Below are 10,587 nucleotides of genomic sequence, written 5' to 3' on the forward strand. Positions count from 1 at the left end.
GCGTGATTAAACAGCTCTTCATTTTCTGGCTTTATTTTTATGCTAACAAATTTGTTCTCTGAAAAGTGTCCACAAAGCCAAGTCTCTGATTAACACCTTTGTAGGGATGGTTTTTCACCTATTACTAAATTAAACTTGCTTCATTGGAAAAGCAGCAAGATGCATCCTCATTTCAATGTCTACTGAAATAATACAGGTTGAAACCAGGAAACATTAACGCCACTGCATCCTTGCTGCTTTCTCATGTGGAAGTCTGTTTAATGTGAAAACAAGGTGATATCTAATTAGCACACAGGTAAGGAATTACGAAAATCTTTATTTAAGGGTGAAGATGTTTCTCACAAAATTGTTGCCCCAATGCATCATTGAAATTCAAGCTGGAAAGATGATTTTAATATATCACTTGTACATTTTGTATTGCTCTTCTGGTGACAATGTAGTTTTTTTTTGTCAATTACCATTTTAATAATAGGGTAAAGAAAATTAAGTGGATTTTTGAAAGAAAACTATACTGTCAATATACTATTAAAACAAATTAAAATGGTAAAAGTTATTGTACTTTAAGTAAAAATAAAAGAGCAAAAATATCAATCCCAGTTTTGATTACTTAAATTAACAAAAAAAAATGCATATAGCAAAGGATAGTTTCAATCTGCCTACCTCTGGGTTATGGGTCCAGCATGCTTCCATTGCAGTACTCTGCTGCACATGTAAGTGCAAGAGATCCTGAAGCACTCACTCATCATGGGAAAGTACCAATGTGTTTATTCGTTGGTTGATGGAAGAAACATCTTACAAAAACTCTCCAGATTATTGATTTTTTAATGTTTTTCTAGGAAACGTTCTAGATGTATGCTTATTAGCCTTTGTCAGTATGTACATTTTGCAAAGTGTCTCTGTGGCGCAATCGGTTAGTGTGCTCGACTATTAACCAAAAGGTTGGTGGTTCAATCCCACCCAGGGACGTAATTGACCTTGTGATCAGATTTTGGTGATATTTAAGTAGACAAGTCAAAATTTCAAACCCCCTCTTATTGTGTAGGGTACCTGGCCTTCTCTGATGTAATCAGAGTTAGATTTGATTCAGTGATTTTATAAAAAACAGCTAGGAAGCACAATTTAGCAGTGGGTTGCAGAGAAAAAAAATATGCTGGCAGAAAAATCCAATTGAGTGATTAAACAGCTCTTCATTTTCTGGCTTTATTTTTATGCTAACAAATTTGTTCTCTGAAAAGTGTCCACAAAGCCAAGTCTCTGATTAACACCTTTGTAAGGATGGTTTTTCACCTATTACTAAATTAAACTTGCTTCATTGGAAAGGCAGCAAGATGCATCCTCATTTCAATGTCTACTGAAATAATACAAGTTGACACCAGGAAACATTAACGCCACTGCATCCTTGCTGCTTTCTCATGTGGAAGTCTGTTTAATGTGAAAACAAGGTGATATCTAATTAGCACACAGGTAAGGAATTAAGAAAATCTTTATTTAAGGGTGAAGATGTTTCTCACAAAATTGTTGACCCAATGCATCATTGAAATTCAAGCTGGAAAGATGAATTTAATATATCACTTGTACATTTTGTATTGCTCTTCTGGTGACAATGTAGTTTGTTTTTGTCAATTACCATTTTAATAATAGGGTAAAGAAAATGAAGTGGATTTTTGAAAGAAAACAATACTGTCAATATACTATTAAAACAAATTAAAATGGTAAAAGTTATTGTACTTTAAGTAAAAATAAAAGAGACAAAATATCATTCCCAGTTTTGGATTACTTTAATTAACAAAAAAAAAAAGCATATAGCAGAGGATAGTTTCAATCTGCCTACCTCTGGGTTATGGGCCCAGCATGCTTCCATTGCAGTACTCTGCTGCACATGTAAGTGCAAGAGATCCTGAAGCACTCACTCATCATGGGAAAGTACCAATGTGTTTCTTCGTTGGTTGATGGAAGAAACATCTTACAAAAACTCTCCAGATTATTGACTTTTTAAAGTTTTGCTAGGAAACGTTTTAGATGAATGCTTATTAGCCTTTGTCAGTATGGAATTTTGCAAAGTGTCTCTGTGGCGCAATCAGTTAGTATGTACGGCTATTAACCAAAAGGTTGGTGGGTCAATCCCACCCAGGGACCTAATTGACCTTGTTATCAGATTTTGGTGATCTTTAAGTAGACAAGTCAAAATTTCAAACCCCCTGTTATGGTGTTGGGTACCTGGCCTTCTCTGATGTAATCAGAGTTAGATTTGATTCAGTGATTTTATAAAAACAGCTAGGAAGCACAATTTAGCAGTGGGTTGCAGAGAAAAAAAATATGCTGGCAGAAAAATCCAATTGAGTGATTAAACAGCTCTTTATTTTCTGGCTTTATTTTTATGCTAACAAATTTGTTCTCTGAAAAGTGTCCACAAAGCCAAGTCTCTGATTAACACCTTTGTAAGGATGGTTTTTCACCTATTACTAAATTAAACTTGCTTCATTGGAAAGGCAGCAAGATGCATCCTCATTTCAATGTCTACTGAAATAATACAGGTTGACACCAGGAAACATTAACGCCACTGCATCCTTGCTGCTTTCTCATGTGGAAGTCTGTTTAATGTGAAAACAAGGTGATATCTAATTAGCACACAGGTAAGGAATTAAGAAAATCTTTATTTAAGGGTGAAGATGTTTCTCACAAAATCGTTGCCCCAATGCATCATTGAAATTCAAGCTGGAAAGATGATTTTAATATATCACTTGTACATTTTGTATTGCTCTTCTGGTGACAATGTAGTTTTTTTTGTCAATTACCATTTTAATAAAAGGGTAAAGAAAATTAAGTGGATTTTTGAAAGAAAACTATACTGTCAATATACTATTAAAACAAATTAAAATGGTAAAAGTTATTGTACTTTAAGTAAAAATAAAAGAGCAAAAATATCAATCCCAGTTTTGATTACTTAAATTAACAAAAAAAATGCAAATAGCAAAGGATAGTTTCAATCTGCCTACTTCTGGTTTATGGGTCCAGCATGCTTCCATTGCAGTACTCTGCTGCACATGTAAGTGCAAGAGATCCTGAAGCACTTACTCATCATGGGAAAGTACCAATGTGTTTCTTCGTTGGTTGATGGAAGAAAAATCTTACAAAAACTCTCCAGATTATTGACTTTTTAAAGTTTTTCTAGGAAACGTTTTAGATGAATGCTTATTAGCCTTTGTCAGTATAGACTTTTGCAAAGTGTCTCTGTGGCACAATCAGTTAGTATGTACGGCTATTAACCAAAAGGTTGGTGGTTCAATCCCACCCAGGGACCTAATTGACCTTGTTATCAGATTTTGGTGATCTTTACATAGACAAGTCAAAATTTCAAACACCTGTTATAGTGTAGGGTACCTGGCCTTCTCTGATGTAATCAGAGTTAGATTTGATTCAGTGATTTTATAAAAACAGCTAGGAAGCACAATTTAGCAGTGGGTTGCAGAGAAAAATAAAAATGCTGGCAAAAAAATCCAATTGAGTGATTAAACAGCTCTTCATTTTCTGGCTTTATTTTTATGCTAACAAATTTGTTCTCTGAAAAGTGTCCACAAAGCCAAGTCTCTGATTAACACCTTTGTAGGGATGGTTTTTCACCTATTACTAAATTAAACTTGCTTCATTGGAAAGGCAGCAAGATGCATCCTCATTTCAATGTCTACTGAAATAATACAAGTTGACACCAGGAAACATTAACGCCACTGCATCCTTGCTGCTTTCTCATGTGGAAGTCTGTTTAATGTGAAAACAAGGTGATATCTAATTAGCACACAGGTAAGGAATTAAGAAAATCTTTATTTAAGGGTGAAGATGTTTCTCACAAAATCGTTGCCCCAATGCATCATTGAAATTCAAGCTGGAAAGATGATTTTAATATATCACTTGTACATTTTGTATTGCTCTTCTGGTGACAATGTAGTTTGTTTTTGTCAATTACCATTTTAATAATAGGGTAAAGAAAATTAAGTGGATTTTTGAAAGAAAACAATACTGTCAATATACTATTAAAACAAATTAAAATGGTAAAAGTTATTGTACTTTAAGTAAAAATAAAAGAGCCAAAATATCAATCCCAGTTTTGGATTACTTGAATTAACAAACAAAAAAATGCATATAGCAGAGGATAGTTTCAATCTGCCTACCTCTGGGTTATGGGCCCAGCATGCTTCCATTGCTGTACTCTGCTGCACATGTAAGTGCAAGAGATCCTGAAGCACTCACTCATCATGGGAAAGTACCAATGTGTTTCTTCGTTGGTTGATAGAAGAAACATCTTACAAAAACACTCCAGATTATTGACTTTTTTAAGTTTTTCTAGGAAACGTTTTAGATGAATGCTTATTAGCATTTGTCAGTATGTACTTTTGCAAAGTGTCTCTGTGGCGCAATCAGTTAGTGTGTACAGCTATTAACCAAAAGGTTGGTGGTTCAATCCCACCCAGGGACGTAATTGACTTTGTTATCAGATTTTGGTGATCTTTAAGTAGACAAGTCAAATTTCATACCCCCTGTTATGGTGTAGGGTACCTGGCCTTCTCTGATGCAATCAGAGTTAGATTTGATTTAGTGATTTTATAAAAACATCTAGGAAGCACAATTTAGCAGTGGGTTGCAGAGAAAAAGAAATATGCTGGCAAAAAAAACAAATTGCGTGATTAAACAGCTCTTCATTTTCTGGCTTTATTTTTATGCTAACAAATTTGTTCTCTGAAAAGTGTCCACAAAGCCAAGTCTCTGATTAACACCTTTGTAGGGATGGTTTTTCACCTATTACTAAATTAAACTTGATTCATTGGAAAGGCAGCAAGATGTATCCTCATTTCAATGTCTACTGAAATAATACAGGTTGACACCAGGAAACATTAACGCCACTGCATCCTTGCTGCTTTCTCATGTGGAAGTCTGTTTAATGTGAAAACAAGGTGATATCTAATTAGCACACATGTAAGGAATTAAGAAAATCTTTATTTAAGGGTGAAGATGTTTCTCACAAAATTGTTGACCCAATGCATCATTGAAATTCAAGCTGGAAAGATGATTTTAATATATCACTTGTACATTTTGTATTGCTCTTCTGGTGACAATGTAGTTTGTTTTTGTCAATTACCATTTTAATAATAGGGTAAAGAAAATGAAGTGGATTTTTGAAAGAAAACAATACTGTCAATATACTATTAAAACAAATTAAAATGGTAAAAGTTATTGTACTTTAAGTAAAAATAAAAGAGACAAAATATCAATCCCAGTTTTGGATTACTTTAATTAACAAAAAAAAATGCATATAGCAGAGGATAGTTTCAATCTGCCTACCTCTGGGTTATGAGCCCAGCATGCTTCCATTGCAGTACTCTGCTGCACATGTAAGTGCAAGAGATCCTGAAGCACTCACTCATCATGGGAAAGTACCAATGTGTTTCTTCGTTGGTTGATGGAAGAAACATCTTACAAAAACTCTCCAGATTATTGACTTTTTAAAGTTTTTCTAGGAAACGTTTTAGATGAATGCTTATTAGCCTTTGTCAGTACAGACTTTTGCAAAGTGTCTCTGTGGCGCAATCAGTTAGTATGTACGGCTATTAACCATAAGGTTGGTGGTTCAATCCCACCCAGGGACCTAATTTCCCTTGTTATCAGATTTTGGTGATCTTTAAGTAGACAAGTCAAAATTTCAAACCCCCTGTTACGGTGTAGGGTACCTGGCCTTCTCTGATGTAATCAGAGTTAGATTTGATTCAGTGATTTTATAAAAACAGCTAGGAAGCACAATTTAGCAGTGGGTTGCAGAGAAAAAAAATATGCTGGCAGAAAAATCCAATTGAGTGATTAAACAGCTCTTCATTTTCTGGCTTTATTTTTATGCTAACAAATTTGTTCTCTGAAAAGTGTCCACAAAGCCAAGTCTCTGATTAACACCTTTGTAAGGATGGTTTTTCACCTATTACTAAATTAAACTTGCTTCATTGGAAAGGCAGCAAGATGCATCCTCATTTCAATGTCTACTGAAATAATACAAGTTGACACCAGGAAACATTAACGCCACTGCATCCTTGCTGCTTTCTCATGTGGAAGTCTGTTTAATATGAAAACAAGGTGATATCTAATTAGCACACAGGTAAGGAATTAAGAAAATCTTTATTTAAGGGTGAAGATGTTTCTCACAAAATCGTTGCCCCAATGCATCATTGAAATTCAAGCTGGAAAGATGATTTTAATATATCACTTGTACATTTTGTATTGCTCTTCTGGTGACAATGTAGTTTGTTTTTGTCAATTACCATTTTAATAATAGGGTAAAGAAAATTAAGTGGATTTTTGAAAGAAAACAATACTGTCAATATACTATTAAAACAAATTAAAATGGTAAAAGTTATTGTACTTTAAGTAAAAATAAAAGAGCCAAAATATCAATCCCAGTTTTGGATTACTTGAATTAACAAACAAAAAAATGCATATAGCAGAGGATAGTTTCAAGCTGCCTACCTCTGGGTTATGGGCCCAGCATGCTTCCATTGCTGTACTCTGCTGCACATGTAAGTGCAAGAGATCCTGAAGCACTCACTCATCATGGGAAAGTACCAATGTGTTTCTTCGTTGGTTGATAGAAGAAACATCTTGCAAAAACTCTCCAGATTATTGACTTTTTTAAGTTTTTCTAGGAAACGTTTTAGATGAATGCTTATTAGCATTTGTCAGTATGTTGCTTTGCAAAGTGTCTCTGTGGCGCAATCAGTTAGTGTGTACGGCTATTAACCAAAAGGTTGGTGGTTCAATCCCACCCAGGGACGTAATTGACCTTGTTATCAGATTTTGGTGATCTTTAAGTAGACAAGTCAAATTTCATACCCCCTGTTATGGTGTAGGGTACCTGGCCTTCTCTGATGTAATCAAAGTTAGATTTGATTCAGTGATTTTATAAAAACAGCTAGGAAGCACAATTTAGCAGTGGGTTGCAGAGAAAAAAAATATGCTGGCAGAAAAATCCAATTGAGTGATTAAACAGCTCTTCATTTTCTGGCTTTATTTTTATGCTAACAAATTTGTTCTCTGAAAAGTGTCCACAAAGCCAAGTCTCTGATTAACACCTTTGTAAGGATGGTTTTTCACCTATTACTAAATTAAACTTGCTTCATTGGAAAGGCAGCAAGATGCATCCTCATTTCAATGTCTACTGAAATAATACAAGTTGACACCAGGAAACATTAACGCCACTGCATCCTTGCTGCTTTCTCATGTGGAAGTCTGTTTAATATGAAAACAAGGTGATATCTAATTAGCACACAGGTAAGGAATTAAGAAAATCTTTATTTAAGGGTGAAGATGTTTCTCACAAAATCGTTGCCCCAATGCATCATTGAAATTCAAGCTGGAAAGATGATTTTAATATATCACTTGTACATTTTGTATTGCTCTTCTGGTGACAATGTAGTTTGTTTTTGTCAATTACCATTTTAATAATAGGGTAAAGAAAATTAAGTGGATTTTTGAAAGAAAACAATACTGTCAATATACTATTAAAACAAATTAAAATGGTAAAAGTTATTGTACTTTAAGTAAAAATAAAAGAGCCAAAATATCAATCCCAGTTTTGGATTACTTGAATTAACAAACAAAAAAATGCATATAGCAGAGGATAGTTTCAAGCTGCCTACCTCTGGGTTATGGGCCCAGCATGCTTCCATTGCTGTACTCTGCTGCACATGTAAGTGCAAGAGATCCTGAAGCACTCACTCATCATGGGAAAGTACCAATGTGTTTCTTCGTTGGTTGATAGAAGAAACATCTTGCAAAAACTCTCCAGATTATTGACTTTTTTAAGTTTTTCTAGGAAACGTTTTAGATGAATGCTTATTAGCATTTGTCAGTATGTTGCTTTGCAAAGTGTCTCTGTGGCGCAATCAGTTAGTGTGTACGGCTATTAACCAAAAGGTTGGTGGTTCAATCCCACCCAGGGACGTAATTGACCTTGTTATCAGATTTTGGTGATCTTTAAGTAGACAAGTCAAATTTCATACCCCCTGTTATGGTGTAGGGTACCTGGCCTTCTCTGATGTAATCAGAGTTAGATTTGATTCAGTGATATTATAAAAACATCTAGGAAGCACAATTTAGCAGTGGGTTGCAGAGAAAAAGAAATATGCTGGCAAAAAAATCCAATTGCGTGATTAAACAGCTCTTCATTTTCTGGCTTTATTTTTATGCTAACAAATTTGTTCTCTGAAAAGTGTCCACAAAGCCAAGTCTCTGATTAACACCTTTGTAGGGATGGTTTTTCACCTATTACTAAATTAAACTTGCTTCATTGGAAAGGCAGCAAGATGTATCCTCATTTCAATGTCTACTGAAATAATACAGGTTGACACCAGGAAACATTAACGCCACTGCATCCTTGCTGCTTTCTCATGTGGAAGTCTGTTTAATGTGAAAACAAGGTGATATCTAATTAGCACACAGGTAAGGAATTAAGAAAATCTTTATTTAAGGGTGAAGATGTTTCTCACAAAATTGTTGACCCAATGCATCATTGAAATTCAAGCTGGAAAGATGATTTTAATATATCACTTGTACATTTTGTATTGCTCTTCTGGTGACAATGTAGTTTGTTTTTGTCAATTACCATTTTAATAATAGGGTAAAGAAAATGAAGTGGATTTTTGAAAGAAAACAATACTGTACCCAGTGGAGACTGGGTGCTTTTCAGGAGCTCTCCTGAGCTTTCTGACAGAAAGTATTTTGTTAGGTTTTTAATTTTCAGGGAGCACTGCTGGCAACAGACTCCCTCATCGAGGGACTGAGGGGAGAGAAGCAGCCCTACTCTCTGAGTTGCAAGGTCCTGCTTCTTAGGCTACTGGACACCATTAGCTCCAGTGGGATTGGTACGCAGGATCTCACCCTCGCCGTCCGTCCCAGAGCCGCGCCGCCGTCCCCCTCGCAGAGCCGGAAGATAGAAGCCGGGTGAGTATGAGAAGAAAAGAAGACTTCAGAGGCGGCAGAAGACTTCATGATCTTCACTGAGGTAACGCACAGCACTGCAGCTGTGCGCCTTTGCTCCCATACACCTCACATACTCCGGTCACTGTAAGGGTGCAGGGCGCAGGGGGGGCGCCCTGGGCAGCAATATAAACCTCTTTCGCAAAAATATAACATATATACAGCTGGGCACTTTATATATGTATAAGCCCCCACCAATTTTACAGTTTAAGCGGGACAGAAGCCCGCCTCCGAGGGGGCGGGGCTTCTCCCTCAGCACTCACCAGCGCCATTTTTTCTCCACAGCACCGCTGAGAGGAAGCTCCCCGGACTCTACCCTGCTTATACCACGTTAGACAAGAGGGTTGAAAAGAGGGGGGGGGGGGGCACATAATTCGCAAATTACATACAGCAGCACTACTGGGCAAACATTAAGTTACTGTTTTATTCCTGGGTTATATAGCGCTGGGGGGTGTGCTGGCATACTCTCTCTCTGTCTCTCCAAAGGGCCTTGTGGGGAAACTGTCTTCAGAAAAAGCATTCCCTGTGTGTGAAGTGTGTCGGTACACGTGTGTCGACATGTCTGAGGAAGAAGGCTATATTAGAGAGGAGCGGGAGCAAATGAATGTGGTGTCTCCGCCGACAGCTGATTGGATGGATATGTGGAATGTTTTAAATGCTAGTGTAAACTCATTGCACAAAAGATTAGACAAGGCAGAAGCTTTGGGACAGTCAGGGTTTCAACCCATGCCTGATCCTATGTTGCAGGGACTGTCAGGGTCTCATAAGCGCCCACTATCCCAGATTGTTGACACAGATACCGACACGGATTCTGACTCCAGTGTCGATTACGATGATGCAAAGTTACAGCCAAAATTGGCAAAATCCATTCGATTTATGATTATGGCAATAAAAGATGTTTTGCACATCACAGAGGAACCCCGTCGCTGACAAGAGGGTACATATGTACAAGGGAAAGAAGCCTGAGGTAACCTTTCCCCCCTCACACGAGCTGAACGAGTTATGTGAAAAAGCTTGGGAATCTCCAGATAAAAGACTGCAGATTTCCAAAAGAATTCTTATGGCGTATCCTTTCCCATCAACGGATAGGTTACGATGGGAATCCTCCCCTAGGGTGGACAAAGCATTAACACGCTTATCCAAGAAGGTAGCCCTCCCGTCCCAGGATACGGCTACCCTCAAAGAGTGTGCTGACCGCAAACAGGAGATTACCCTGAAGTCCATTTATACACATTCAGGTACCTTACTCAGACCGGCAATTGCGTCGGCCTGGGTGTGTAGTGCTGTAGCGGCATGGACAAATACCTTATCTGAGGGGATGGATAGCCTAGACAAGGATATTATTTTATTGACCCTGGGGCATATAAGAGATGCTGTCCTATATATGTGTGTATGCAAACTACAGGTGGTGCTGCAGGGCCCACACCCTTTTACTTGTCTTGTAGAGCAGCTCTGAAGCTGTTACAGTGCCCAGCTGCTGCAAGAAATCAGCTTGAATGCTTCAGGGGCTTGGGCATGGCCAACATGAGCCCCACACCGAAGGAGGGTGGGGGTGTTTAATGCAAACTTGGGGTT

This window comes from Pseudophryne corroboree, unplaced genomic scaffold (genome assembly GCF_028390025.1).
Source record: "Pseudophryne corroboree isolate aPseCor3 unplaced genomic scaffold, aPseCor3.hap2 scaffold_306, whole genome shotgun sequence".
Classification (NCBI taxonomy): Eukaryota; Metazoa; Chordata; class Amphibia; order Anura; family Myobatrachidae; genus Pseudophryne; species Pseudophryne corroboree.